We start from the raw sequence: 15977 nt of genomic DNA, 5'->3' as shown, positions 1-15977 counted from the left end.
TAGCCAGGCCCGGATTTACCACTAGGCCCGTGAGGCACGGGTCTAGGGGCGGCATGTTCTATGGGCGGCAGCAGGCAGCCAGGCTGCCTGTGAGTTACACTGAGGTGGCAGCACTGGGATCGGATGGCCGAGTGGAGCAGGCAGCGGTGAGTGACGAGTGACGCTGCCCGCTCAGAGTCACACAGGAAGCAGGACTGCAGTCCCGCTGTGGCGGTGTCATCCCAGCAAGTCTCCAATCGGCTCACAGCCTGAGCTGATACACTATCCGGACCGGCGCCCATCCTCACCTCCTCCCGCCCATGGCTGCACGCTGCAGTCTTCCTACCCCTTCCCCACAGCACACTCCTCCCCGGCCTGATGACAGCTGCGGTGCCGGGTCAGAGTCACACAGGAAGGACTGCAGTCCCTCCGCGGCGGCGTCATCCCAGTATGGCTCCACTCACTGGCTTACAGCCTGAGCTGAGACACTACCCGGCACCCATCCTCACCTCCTCCCGCCCACTGCTGCATGCTGCATTCTTTCTCTTCAACAAGCTCCTCCACGGCGGCAGTCTGTAACCCCCCACTGTCCTCCCCCTAGTGGCCCCACTCCTCTCAGGCCAGCGGGCGCAGTCTCACCCCCTTGCTCACAGCTCCGATGTGGGTGAGAGTCAGCACCAAGATCATTAACCCTAGTGTTTCTGGAAAGCTGGCCTCCTCCAGGTAACTGCTCACCTGTACATTAGATGTATAATGTGTGTATATATATGTGTATATATATAAATATATATGTGTGTGTATATATATATATATATATATATATATATATATATATATATACAAACACAGGGGGCCCAGCACTCACTACAACAAACTAACTCACCTTAACATTCAAATAATCAATAAATAAATAATGGGGTTTTAGTTCATGAATTGATCAATGCATTTAAGCTTGCAGCCCATCGCCAAGGGACCCCATTTCACTGCAAGTCCTACACTAGCAACTGTTGTTCTTGAGAACCTGGCACCTGCTTACACATCATAGCTAAAATGAACATGTGTTTTTTTTCTGGGTTAATGCTCAACTGCCAAGTAACATGGCTTTTATAAGGTGAGACAATCCCAAACACAGCACCTGAATTAGAATTAAAGGGGCAGCTGCCCCTTTAATTCTAATTCAGGTGCTGTGTTTGGGATTGTCTCACCTTATAAAAGCCATGTTACTTGGCAGTTGAGCATTAACCCAGAAAAAAAAACACATGTTCATTTTAGCTATGATGTGTAAGCAGGTGCCAGGTTCTCAAGAACAACAGTTGCTAGTGTAGGACTTGCAGTGAAATGGGGTCCCTTGGCGATGGGCTGCAAGCTTAAATGCATTGATCAATTCATGAACTAAAACCCCATTATTTATTTATTGATTATTTGAATGTTAAGGTGAGTTAGTTTGTTGTAGTGAGTGCTGGGCCCCCTGTGTTTGTATTTACTAGAGTGTGTGGTCACAGGCCACCGCACCCCACCCTGGGATGTGGGTGCAGTTTGCACCCCATTCCTAGGAATGGCGAGTGTGTTGGTACTTCTGTATATATATATATATATATATATATATATATATATATATATATATATATATATATTTCTAGGAGAGGAAAGAGGAGCGCTCCAAATAGTGCTTTATCTTTTTATTTCAATCACAAAAATAAAATCATCCACAGGTACATTGTAAATGGTGTCACGTACCACAATAGACGGTTAGGCACAACCGCGGGTGATAAACAGCATGAACTGGGGCTGTCTCCGACAGCAAACAGATTGGCAAACGGGTGCTCTCACCACTCTCACATCCACCACGGAGTTCAGACCGACGCCAGGCCACGCCCCTACGCGTTTCGTCACGAGGACTTCGTCAGAGCCCTCTGACGAAGTCCTCGTGACGAAACGCGTAGGGGCGTGGCCTGGCGTCGGTCTGAACTCCGTGGTGGATGTGAGAGTGGTGAGAGCACCCGTTTGCCAATCTGTTTGCTGTCGGAGACAGCCCCAGTTCATGCTGTTTATCACCCGCGGTTGTGCCTAACCGTCTATTGTGGTACGTGACACCATTTACAATGTACCTGTGGATGATTTTATTTTTGTGATTGAAATAAAAAGATAAAGCACTATTTGGAGCGCTCCTCTTTCCTCTCCTAGAAATACCGTTTACCTGAGAATCCAGGTGCCCGCAAGGGTAATTAAGAGGAAGCAGCCGGTTGTACATCTGACCTAAAGTGCTGGGAAATTATCTCCTTCTCCCCCAAAGCTAAAGGACTGACTTGAATTCCACTGAAAGGATTAGGACTTGCGCGCTAATTGGACTTTTCTTGTGATATATATATATATATATATATATATATATATATTTCTGTGATTCCCCAGTGAATATTCTGTCATATTTTACTCAGCTGTGTTTTCACATTTTTTTTTAATTGGACATTAAATTGCTGAGGTGTGCTGTCTATTATATGTTATCCTATGGGTTGTAATATTTGTTTTTGTAAAAATACATATGTATGTATAACATAATAATGAATATGCTAAATAGGGGGGGGGGGGGGGCGGCAAAAAATGTTGTGCCTAGGGGCGGCCTGACCCCTAAATTCGCCCCTGGGTGTAGCTACCATAGGTGCAGGGGTGCAGCTGCTATGGAGCCCAGAGCTGAGAGGGGCCACCTTCCCTGTCACAGTTACATGTGTTATATACAGGGGTGTAGCTACCATAGGTGCAGGGGGTCCAGCTGCTATGGGGCCCAGAGCTGAGAGGGGCCACCTTCCCTGTCACAGTTACATGTGTTATATACAGGGTGTAGCTACCATAGGTGCAGGGAGTACAGCTGCTGCTATGGGCCCAGAGCTGAGAGTGGCCACCTTCCCTGTCACAGTTACATGTGTTATATACAGGGGTGTAGCTACCATAGGTGCAGGGAGTGCATCTGCTATGGGGCCCAGAGCTGGGAGGGGCCACCTTCCCTGTCACAGTTACATGTGTTATATACAGGTTGTAGCTGCCATAGGTGCAGGGAGTGCATCTGCTATGGGGCCAGAGCTGAGAGGGGCCACCTTCCCTGTCACAGTTACATGTGTTATATACAGGGTGTAGCTGCCATAGGTGCAGGGGGTACAGCTGCTATGGAGCCAGAGCTGAGAGGGGCCACCTTCCCTGTCACAGTTACATGTGTTATATACAGGTTGTACCTGCCATAGGTGCAGGGGGTACAGCTGCTATGGAGCCAGAGCTGAGAGGGGCCACCTTCCCTGTCATAGTTACATATGTTATATACAGGGTGTAGCTGCCAAAGGTACAGGGAGTGCAGCTGCTATGGGGCCCAGAGCTGAGAGGGGCCACCTTCCCTGTCACAGTTACATGTGTTATATACAGGGGTGTAGCTACCATAGGTGCAGGGAGTGCATCTGCTATGGGGCCCAGAGCTGGAAGGGGCCACCTTCCCTGTCACAGTTACATGTGTTATATACAGGGTGTAGCTGCCATAGGTGCAGGGAGTGCAGCTGTTATGGGGCCCAGAGCTGAGAGGGGCCACCTTCCCTGTGACAGTTACATGTGTTATATACAGGGTGTAGCTACCATAGGTGCAGGGGGTGCAGCTGCTATGGGGCCCAGAGCTGAGAGGGGCCACCTTCCCTGTCACAGTTACATGTGTTATATACAGGATGTAGCTACCATAGGTGCAGGGAGTGCAGCTGCTATGGGGCCCAGAGCTGAGAGGGTCCACCTTCCCTGTCACAGTTACATGTGTTATATACAGGGGTGTAGCTGCCATAGGTGCAGGGGGTGCTGCTGCTATGGGGGCACAGCTGAGAGGGGCCACCTTCCCTGTTACAGTTACATGTGTTATATACAGGGGTGTAGCTACCATAGGTGCAGGGGTGCAGCTGCTATGGAGCCCAGAGCTGAGAGGGGTCACCTTCCCTGTCACAGTTACATGTGTTATATACAGGGGTGTAGCTACCATAGGTGTAGGGGATACAGCTACTTTGGGGGCAGAGCTGAGAGGGGCCACCTTCCCTGTCACATGTACCTGTGTTATATACAGGGGTGTAGCTACCATAGGTGCAGGGGTGCAGCTGCTATGGAGCCCAGAGCTGAGAGGGGCCACCTTCCCTGTCACAGTTACATGTGTTATATACAGGGTGTAACTACCATAGGTGCAGGGAGTGCAGCTGCTATGGGGCTCAGAGCTGAGAGGGGCCACCTTCCCTGTCACAGGTACCTGTGTTATATACAGGGGTGTAGCTACCATAGGTGCAGGGAGTGCAGCTGCTATGGGGCCCAGAACTGAGAGGGGCCACCTTCCCTGTCACAGTTACATGTGTTATATACAGAGGTGTAGCTACCATAGGTGCAGGGAGTGCAGCTGCTTTGGGGCCCAGAGCTGAGAGGGGCCACCTTCCCTGTCACAGGTACCTGTGTTATATACAGGGGTGTAACTACCATAGGTGCAGAGAGTGCAGCTGCTATGGGGCCCAGAGCTGAGGGGCCACCTTCCCTGTCACAGGTACCTGTGTAATATACAGGGGTGTAGCTACCAAAGCTGCAGCTGTGCCCCCATCAGGACACGGCTCCAGCCAGTGCTGGTATCAGCAGTCCGGGGGTGGTGCTGCCTCCCATACTTGGCGTCATTCGTGCTGCCGAGGACTGGAGCTTTGAGTTTTGCACCATTCAGGAGCCAATCCTGAGGGGACAACCAATGGGAGGCAGCCACACTCGCCACACTGCCCGACGCCCCTCCCCTGGCATCTTATGTTAGACCCCGGTGGGGGTTTGAAAAGCCAGAGCCCACCACAAGGACAGTAGTTCGTCAATGAAGGAGAGAAGAAAGAAGGTTGCCGGGGGGGACCCCGGACGTCAGGATCAAGACTGAAGATTCCCAGAAAGGAGGAAGAAGCGCTGCTGGCCAGGACAGGCCATTGGCAGAAGAACAAAGAAGCAGCGGACTGGAGATGCCTCCCGGGAGTGGGAAGCAAAAGAGCTGGTGAAGCTCCCTCACAGGGGGCTCTCCCAACTTATGGTAGGAGGCCGTGGGCCACCCACCCCTTATTCCTCCCTAGACCACCAGGGTTCGGGCACTTGGCCCGTGGAACTTGTCCAGACCATCTCGGCCTGTGGGGACAATACTCTTGGCTTGGGGCCATTTACAGTTGGGCCCTCCTGGCCTGTGGGCAAAAGACCTGGGCCCCTTGGTCCCAGCACTAGACCACCAGGGTTCGGGCACTAGGCCCATGGATCATGATCAGGCCCCCTCCGCCTGTGGGGACAGCATTCGGGCCTTTAAGGCCTGTGTCCTTTGTCAGTCGGTTCCTCCTGACCCGTGGTCATTAGGTCCAGGCCCCCCCCGGTCGAAACCTAATCAATTGTGGCCATGTGCAACCAGAAGGACGAAAGCCCTCCTTTGTGTTTTGTGTGGGTATTGCCTTGTTTTCCAAGGTGGATGCCCTTTCCAGGAGGTTTATAGGTCCCAATCCTCCAAGCAACCCTTTGGTGAAGCTAAGGGATGAGGAAGAAGGCGACCTCTGGAAAGTGGTGGAGGACTGTGTACATGGCGATGACACAACTAGAGGTGGATGAGGCTTGCCTGAAAATTTGTTAGCGTTAGCAGGGGGGTTGAAGCTAAGGGGAGAGGAGTGTGGAAGGGACAGCATCTTTACTCATGAAAGTCATGTGAAAGATCCAGTCCAGGTTTTAGAGCAGCATCAGAAACAAAATCAAAGTCGGGCTGATTAGCAGCACCTGTGGTTTCCTAATCAAAGTGTTTCCAAGGCAGAGGGTTATTGCTCTTGATGGTGGAATAGGTGCCCAAGTGAAAGGCCCGGGGGACTGGGCTACGGTAGGGGCCACTGGAGCTTTTTGAAGAGTTTGTACTATGCTGTGACACCTGTATGCTGCAATGCTGTAACCATTCTTGCTTATGCTGATTACCTGGTATGCTGTGTACCTGCTAGAAAATAAAGACCAAGGCGTATCCATTGTATGTGATTTCTTTTCACAATCCATACATACACATATATATATACATATATTTGTGCTGGGCAATGATTATAATTTTTAATATTCGCATTCCATTTTTGTTATTAACTGCAATTAATTGCATTGTTAGACACATAAGTGCCGCTTACCTGCAATCTTGTTGCCAGGGTTTCCATGCTTGTTGGCAAGGGGTATTTCATGCTCATTGCCATAGGGGGTTCCACATTTATTGCTCAAGAGATTTCATGCTTGTTGCCAAGGGGGGAGTATTTGCTCGTTGCCCAGGATGAGTAGAAGTGCACAAGTACTTCTAGAGTGTTTTCTCTATGGCGGTTTTTGGAGGGGCGCAGGGTCTCTGTAATGCTGTCAGAGACTCTGTACCTCTGCTGCGCCGCTCCCCCCCCTTCCCCCCATCACACACCACCACTGGGAATCCTCCATATAAACAGTGGCTCCAGGGCCCCTGGACACAGCCCGCCCCCATTACATTCTGCCCCATGACGTAAGGACCCAATCCCCTGGAGATATTTTTCCCACCTTGGGCAGGGGTGTCCACAGCCTTGTTCAGTGATTTAAAGTTTGTCAGATTAGCTTTTAAGGTCACCCAAAATTCAGCTCTCACATAGCAGAAGGCTATACAGGCTGTATTGCATACCTCCCAACTGTCCTGGATACAGCGGGACAGTCCTGCTAATTGGAGACTGTTCTGCTGTCCCTCCTGTGAGTCACAGTGTCCCATGGGTGGGTGGGGGGTGGGGCTTGGGGATGCCGGTGTTCACTGAATAGATGTGCGCAAGGCATATATTCAGTGAGGGGTTGGAGCTGGGGGTTGCACATGGAGTGCTAAGATGCCCCCAAATAACACAAATTGGGGGTCGTGGTGCTCAGCTCCAGTTACCTTTTTTGCTGTAGACATGTCTCTGCCACAGCAAGTGCTGCTGCTGTGATACTACATGTGTACTGTAACTAAAAAGTCTATTCGGGTGCAGAAACGCCCAAGATCTGGTGATCTCGGACTCCATTATATCCCGCCCTATCTCGGCCATTTTGTGTGTGATACTGTACCTCAGCAGAGGCAGCATCCACAGTTCGCAAAGCGGCCTCAGTCATACTCAGCCTCCAGAGAGGTGCTCTTCAGTTACCACAGCTCAGCAGCCCACCCAATTGAATCTATGTGTGATGAAGAATTGGTACCTGGCACTGAATCCTGTTCAGTGGTGTGAGATAGAGATTAGCGAATGCAGCATTGTGATTATAGGAATATCCCAGAAGATACTGCTCAATTTACTGCTCGCTTTCCTGCTTTTTTGGCTCTTCCTCCGGAAGATGCAGCATGGCAGGGAGTTAAGAGTGTGGCCATTTCGGCTGGTGTGTGTATGTGTGTGTGTGTGTGGGGTAGGGGGGGGGGAGGGGGCGACCTCGTTCCATGATCACATAGCTCCTCCCCTATTAGACAGTGAAAAAAACAGGCACTGTATAGTGTGTACAGTATGTGTGTAGGGGGGCAGCTACGATGGTGCGGTCCAGCACAAATTACATCATTGGTTCCCCCTTGGACCATTTACTTGTTATTAGAGTGTGTGTGTGTCTGTGTGTGTGCAGGGGGCCTTCAGGAAAATCAGGAAACTTGCCCACATTTCCAGGGGACAGGGAGGGCCACCTATTTTTTGAGAGCCTCCCAGCCATTCTGCTTGTCTCCCAACTGTCACGATTTTGTGGGACCATCCCATTTATTTAGGGGACCGTCCCACCCATGGGCAGCAGTTTCCTACGGTGAGGGGGAGGGGGGGGGGCAATTGGGAGACCCCACCCTGTCACTCACTGCTTAGCGTAGCAACAGTGAACAGATGCTGTGCACATGTGCAAATCGTCTATTCACAGAGATGTATTGGCTGGAAGCATGGCCAGCAGGTTAGGTCTAAATTGTAGTGGGCTAAGGGACATCACAGGGGAGGAGAGGGGGTGGAGAGAGGAGGAGCAAGGTCGGAAGAAGGGTCCCAAACGGACCTTCACGGGTTTGCATTGCTCACCACGCTTCGGGCACGGTGGCTCACTCTCCGCTTTGCTGGTTACTAAAGGCAACCCCCGGCATTGCTCCTCCCTCTGGGTGTGAAAGGTCCTTTAGCCCACTACAATTTAGAAACGACTGTACTATGGCCAGCAACTCACCTAGCGCTGGCCCTGTCCCCATAGTGTTGACAGTTGGAAGTGCGGTTTGCAGGAGTGTTATCCCAACAAAGCCACGCCCCCTTTAGATGAGGTCATGCCCCCTTTCCAGCACCAGGGAGGCTTCGTAGTGCAGCAGGGCTGATGTTGGGAGGAATGATTCCGGGTTGGGCACGTCTGATTTACGTCTGATTCAGGATGCAGCTGCTCCACAGTCTGAGGTCAGATAGAGCAATATACAGCTACTGATCCTCGTCATCTTAATGTAAATGACAGATTGTAAGAGTGAAGTCCTACGTAGAGTAGCTAGACGTAAATACCCCTAACTACAGGGAAGATAACCATCAGTAATTACACTGCTATCTTGGAGCAAACTTTAAGAATAGGAGAATAAGGAAGTTGCTGGATGAACTCAGGGGTCAGATGTACTAAGCTTGTAAAGTGATAAAATGGAGAGTATTAACGCACCAGCTCCTAAATGCCATGTTACAGGCAGGGTTTGAAAAATTACAGTTGGGAGCTGATTGGATGGTTGGATATCACTCTCCATTTGATCACTTTTCGAGGCTTAGTACATCTCACCCTGTAAGTGATAAATAAAACTGATCCAGCATAGGGCTACTTAAAAGCTACTTAGTAGCCATGAGTGGCTGTATTGTAAAACTTGGAAACAGCTGCATCCCTTCGGTCAGGATACCGGCGTTCCATGTACCAAAGTGGGCATCCCATTTACCGCCAGGCAGAACTGCCATCAGAAATTGTGGGGCCCAGGACTGACAAAATACCCCTTTCACACAGCCTAAATTCCCAGGAAAATTTGCCGGGATTTCAACGCTGCCAGCCAGCACGGTTGCTCCTGGGACTAGCCCGGTATACAGGTGTGAAAGGAACTTACCCGGCTTCCCGGCTTGCTGTGGTGGGGTCTGAGCAGCGGCGTCCAGGCAGTGGGGTCCAGGCAGCCGCAGCAGCCAAGCAGCATCCGGCCAGTCTATGTTTTAAATGTTTTAAATTCAGCAGCGCTTTCTGCCCCAAATCACTACAGGATTCTGCAGAGCTGCAGAAGTGTGTCTTTATTAGTTGCAGCTGTACTTTCTGTCTATGAAACACTTCCTGTATGCTGTATATCTTTTCACCGCTGCTCTGCTAAACAGACAGGGGTCTTCCAACTGCCCCGCCCACCATGGGACATTCCTGCCTGCGAGTGGGACAGTCCCCCCCCCCCCCCCCCCAAAAAAAAAAAGAAGGGACTGTCCTACTAAAAACGGGACAGTTGAGAGGTGTGGCTAAGGTAGTGCACTTTGTTCAATATGCCGGTACATATCTTCTCCTAAAGGGTTTTTAGGATCCTAATTGTTTACCATAATTATAAGTTATATACTATGACTCTATTGTGTTGCTACTTCAAATGTGCGTACCCTGGAGTTGTATTTTTTTATACTTTTATTGTCATATTGGCTAATTAATGACTTTTGACATTTGGGTACTTGTGTATTATCTAGGCGCCCGATTTTTTCATTGCATGCCACTACTTAAGGCATGCAATGCAATGCAATGTAATTTTTCATTGTAAAGACCCCATGGGTGATTTCATACCCCCACTATCCAACTATGCATGGAGTTGATTTTATATAGCGTGTCGAGCGCAGCGAGCCCCACGATTGGACGCAGATTACTTTACATGTATTCTGCTTCCCCTCGCTGCCCTCGTCACACTTCGGGCTCGGTGGCTCGCTGCGCTCGCCACACTATATAAAGTCAACTCCATGCGTAGTTGGATAGTGGGGGTATGAAATCACCCATGGGTGACTATACAATTAAAAATCTGGTCTTTACAATGAAAAATCACATTGCATTGCATTACATTGCATTGCATGCCTTAAGTAGTGCGATGTAATGCGATGCAATACAATGAAAAAAACGGGCGCTCAGATATTACACAAGTACCAACATTTATTATAATAAACACTTTCATTGGAAGTAGCACAATAATTTGATGTTCAGTTCACCTGAGGACAATCACCCTGATCATTAATTACTCAGTTTTCAGGTTACAATAAGTGATACCCCATGTTCAGCGTATTGCTATATAACTGGTAGCACTAACATGGTAAAGGTCTCACTTTAGGGATTTGCCATTGGTGGGTCAATTATTAATGGTCACCTTCAATACACTATTATCGGTTGTTATCCACAGCGGTAAAACCATTTGCATGGACCATCAATGGTTTCACCCACCAATAGTTATCCCTGATCTATGGATTAGTAAACTGTTGGCCAATCGGAGCATGAGGTTGGGTGTTGAGGGTTCATCCAGGGAGGAGCTTGCTTGTACTGGTGGATCTAAGGGGGTTATTTTGGTTCACTCTTTCTGACAAATTCCTTCTTAAATGGACAAAACCATGTGCACTGCAGGTGGGGCAAGCTCCTCCCTGGATGAACCCTCAACACCCCACCTCATGCTCTGATTGGCCAACTTGCTGTAGTGGTTGCAAATCACTGGAGCAATTCGACATTGCGCCAGTGCAGAGGCTCCAGTGCAGAGGTTCCTTTAACCGCTACTTCCGTAGCAGTAAATTGTAGCACTTCTGTCACTATGCGTACTACTGTATGTGTTGGATTCTATTTGCAACCCTGGACCTCCTCACTTTAGGAAGTAGCGAGGGTTCAAGAACAAGTGGAAGATATCTGTAATACCTGCTGCATTACCTTTATATTAAATCCTCCTGGAGACTCCCCTTTTAATCTCTTATCTCCTGCATTATATATCAAATACACTGATTCTTTGGGCAAGTAAAGTGATTTGCTGCAGTCACATGACTTCTGTCCAGGCTTACCAGCCTTTACTGTCGACTTTAAGCAAAACCTTGTAGGACCCCATAGGAGTAGAAATTATAGCTTTCTTTACCCCTGTGATTTTAACTTTGTATCTTTTTGTGCTACAAGTGTATGTGAGCTGAATAGTTTATTATATTAGTAATCTTTAGTTAAACAAAATGCACAAAACCAATATGTTTTTGTTTTATCAACAGAAGTTCATTAAAGTAAAAATTCAGACAAAGTCAAATTGTAAGTGTTGCATTAATATAAACACTGTATTCTGTTTTGGGCCTGATTTAGAGTTGCACATTAAAGAACATGCAGCAGTATTGGTGGTTATCCATCTGCAACTTTATGCAAAACCCACCATAATCTCCTTCCTTGGTTCTTATCCATCCAGGGGGCGACAGAGAACTCTGCTGCAGTGACAGGGAGTGCGGTGCTGCACTATGACGTTCTCATGCAGCGCCCGGTTCCTGTCATACTGTAGGAACCGGCAGTGCTGCCAGAGTCTCTGTGAATAGTCCAGCATTCCTGGAAGAATGCTAGGAATGTCCCGGAACTGATGTAGTGGGGGCTTCCCGCAAGATCACAGGCTTTTAACTAGTATTATATAAGTGTGCAGTACAATCTTAAACTGGCCATACACTAGCATGATTTGGCCACTTTTCACCCGATTCTGATCGATCGGGCCAAAGTTGGGTAAAAAGGGCCCAAATCACATTTATTTGCCATCCAATCTGATGCGGGGTCCTGTGCACATCGGATTAGAATCGGAGATCGGAACTGCTGCACATCCGACCTCTGACTCAGATCCTGATCCAGATCCTCGCCCATTTCCTTCTGACCGTGCACGCATATGTAAGTGACTTGAAAGTCTGCGACCATCGAAAGATGTGGGTGTTCCCCCTGGCCTACAAATAGATGTTCCCATGAAAACCGGGACCGTTGGGATGCATGCACATGCCCTGCGTGCGAATTGCGCTTGCGAATCGGTGGCGCCAGCCAACCAATCGCAACGCGAGGTTTGGTGGACTTGCCTGGCTGTGAATCCCCAGCCTTGCGAACCAACCAGAATAAGCCCCTTTATACGCTGCAGTCAGGGCCGGATTATAATGGAGGCACAAGGGGTCAGTGCCCCTGGGCCCCCCACTAGCTAGGGGCCCCCTGTGGTTGGCATGTATTTAAAAAAAAAATATATATATATTTTTTTAGCTAAAGGTTTTGTGCATGGGAGTGGGGTAGTGCTGCAGCTTCACCTATCTGCCAATGTGACAATGATTAATGGTGCTGAGCATCAGGAGCCAAGGCACACTGATTGCACAAGTGTGCAGTGCATTCCTGGGAGTTGTCTAAGTCCCATGATACTTTAAACCAGAGGGCAGAGGCTGAGAGGATTGTGCTCAGCTCTAATTGGTGGACCTCATTACATGCCCATGGAGAACAGCAGCAGCAGCTTAGTCATGGGAGGGTTTTTAATCAAAGGCAGCACTAGGACTGTGAGGTCTCCTACAGAGTAAGGTGCAGAGGGACAAACACAGGCTTTTCATATGGTATGTATTTATGTGTATGTGTGTGTGTGTATATATATATATGTGTATATATATATATATATATATATATATATATATATATATATATATATATATATGCAGTTACCCATTGACCAAGTTTATACTGCCTTTACTCTGTGTTTTGACAGTGTAATATTCTCCCATGCAGTGTGCGGCCAGTAATGACAAGTGCAAGGGGGGCCCCCTGGCTAAAGTATCCCGGGCCCCTGAAGGCTTAATCTGGCACTGACTGCAGTCAGGTACACATTAGGCGATAGCAAAGAGCAAATTGTAAAAATAAACAGACCCAGCCCTGGCATGTTTATTGTATTCTGCAACTCATGAACTCCCTGCAATACATCTCTTAACCCTTTTTGTGCCAACATCTCTGTGAGTGATGTTCAAAACATCCACCAAAAAGTCCAGCGTCGTTCACATTTGTTATATAAATTCAAACACAAAATGTTGTGTAAAAAAAGTTTATATTTCCTATATAAGGTTATAGGGCATTATGATGAATACAAATGTTTGCTTGGAAATTGCCACATCTATTTTGCCAAAGGGTTAAGTAAAGCATTGTCATTCATTTTACAAGTTTGTATCTGCGTGCAATTATTCCAGCGCTCGCCATTTTATTTACGGGCTATAAAATACTTAGATATAATTATGCTTTTTCACAAAGCATAAAAACAGCCCTGGCATATTTATTATATTCTGCAACTCATTAACTCTCTTTATTGTTCATATGACAAACTACAACACATTATCCGCTCCCATAAAATGTATCTTTCCTTACCAGTCAGTCATTGCATGCCAAATTCCCGCACAAGTCAGTCAGTGCATGCCAAATTCCCGCACGAGTCAGTCAGTGCATGCCAAATTCCCGCACTAGTCAGTCAGTGCATGCCAAATTCCTGCACGAGTCAGTCAGTGCGTGCCAAATTCCCGCACAAGTCAGTCAGTGCATGCCAAATTCCTGCACAAGTCAGTCAGTGCGTGCCGAATTCCCGCACAAGTCAGTCAGTGCATGCCAAATTCCCGCACTAGTCAGTCAGTGCATGCCAAATTCCTGCACGAGTCATTCAGTGCGTGCCAAATTCCTGCACGAGTCAGTCAGTGCGTGCCAAATTCCCGCACGAGTCAGTCAGTGCATGCCAAATTCCTGCACAAGTCAGTCAGTGCGTGCCGAATTCCCGCACGAGTCAGTCAGTGCATGCCAAATTCCCGCACTAGTCAGTCAGTGCATGTCAAATTCCCGCACTAGTCAGTCAGTGCATGCCAAATTCCTGCACGAGTCAGTCAGTGCATGCCGAATTCCTGCACAAGTCAGTCAGTGCATGCCAAATTTCCGCGAAAGTCAGTCAGTGCATGCCAAATTCCCGCACTAGTCAGTCAGTGCATGCCAAATTCCTGCACAAGTCAATCAGTGCATGCCGAATTCCTGCACAAGTCAGTCACTGCATGCCAAATTTCCGCACAAGTCAGTCAGTGCATGCTGAATTCCTGCACAAGTCAGTCAGTGCATGCCGAATTCCTGCACAAGTCAGTCAGTGCATGCCAAATTTCCGCACAAGTCAGTCAGTGCATGCCAAATTTCCGCACAAGTCAGTCAGTGCGTGCCAAATTCCCACACAAGTCAGACAGTGCGTGCCAAATTCCTGCACAAGTCAGTCAGTGCATGCCAAATTCCTGCACTAGTCAGTCAGTGTGTTCCGAAACACACCTGACCCCCTCCCAGGCAGCGGATGCAGGTGCAGAATATTAGATGGACAGTCAGGGGCGGATTGGGGACTAAAAGTGGCCCTGGAAAATTTCTGAAAATGGCCTCATGTGGGCGGCAACAAATCAATAAAGGGTGGAGCCAACATAATAGTAGGCGGGATTATTACATCACTATACTTAGATAATTGTTGACAGGCAAAACTAATGCCACACACTGTAATGCACATTACACATCATGTCAGGGCTTTACACATTTTTGTAAAATAGGGACAACAGGGATAGTGCGTGCCGCAGGCGCGCGCCAAAAATACACACCGTAATGCCTATTACACGTCACACACCCATTACATAGTATACCACATGCAACAATGGCCTGCCAGGCTTGCTGGTGCCGCGCCCCCGGGCCCCCCCAACTAACGACTACACTACGTACAAGAACCGTTGTTAGTGTTACCTATGATTTTAATTCTAGCCCACAAAGCAATTTACTGCAGACTTTTCTTTAACCGTAATCCTGTATTAAAACATACATCGCTCTCATACATACTCTGCCACTCTCATACATACATACATACACCGCCACTCTTATACATACATACACCGCCACTCTCATACATACACCAATCTCACACATACACCACTGTCTTACATACAACACCGCCACTCTCATACATACATACATACACCGTTCTACTACAAACACCAATCTCATACATACACCGCTGTCTTACATACTCTGCCACTCTCATACATACATACATACACCGCCACTCTCATACATACATACACCGCCACTCTCATACATACACCAATCTCACACATACACCACTGTCTTACATACAACACCGCCACTCTCATACATACATACACCGTTCTACTACAAACACCAATCTCATACATACACCGCTGTCTTACATACTCTGCCACTCTCATACATACATACATACACCGCCACTCTCATACATACATACACCGCCACTCTCATACATACACCAATCTCACACATACACCACTGTCTTACATACAACACCGCCACTCTCATACATACATACATACACCGTTCTACTACAAACACCAATCTCATACATACACCGCTGTCTTACATACTCTGCCACTCTCATACATACATACATACACCGCCACTCTCATACATACATACACCGCCACTCTCATACATACACCAATCTCACACATACACCACTGTCTTACATACAACACCGCCACTCTCATACATAAATGCATGCATACACTGTTCCCATTCATCGCATCCCTCCCTTACGCTAGTGCACACACCGTAATCCTGTATTAAATCATACATGCAGCCCTGGCAGAGAGACAATCATGTATATTCAGTGATGCTGGGCTGCTGGCAGTGCTGTTACTTACAGTTAGTTGATGCCACAGCCACTGGACTGCTGAGAGCAGTCTTTTGCTGCTGTGATCGGACTCGGAGCAGGACTCAGACTCAGGGGAGCAGGACAGCAGGAGCCACGACTGAGGACTCCAACTGCTGCGCAACACAGGATTCTCCTGTTCTCCTTCTCCCACCCGGCCCCAGCACAGTTTGCGCCTCTTGTAATGTGCACGGTGACGTCATGATGTCCCGACGCACATACAATCACAGACTCAGAGTGAGACCGTCACTACAGAGTCCGCTGCCCCACATCCTCCCAGTGCACTCCCCGGCGTACAGTGCCCTGCCTGCTACTGGATGCGGCCTCTCTCCAA

Source organism: Crinia signifera, chromosome 4, assembly GCF_055691185.1.
Source record: "Crinia signifera chromosome 4, ASM5569118v1, whole genome shotgun sequence".
NCBI classification, from domain to species: domain Eukaryota; kingdom Metazoa; phylum Chordata; class Amphibia; order Anura; family Myobatrachidae; genus Crinia; species Crinia signifera.
The sequence above is the reverse complement of the archived record's forward strand: the minus strand, read 5'-3'. Positions refer to the sequence as shown.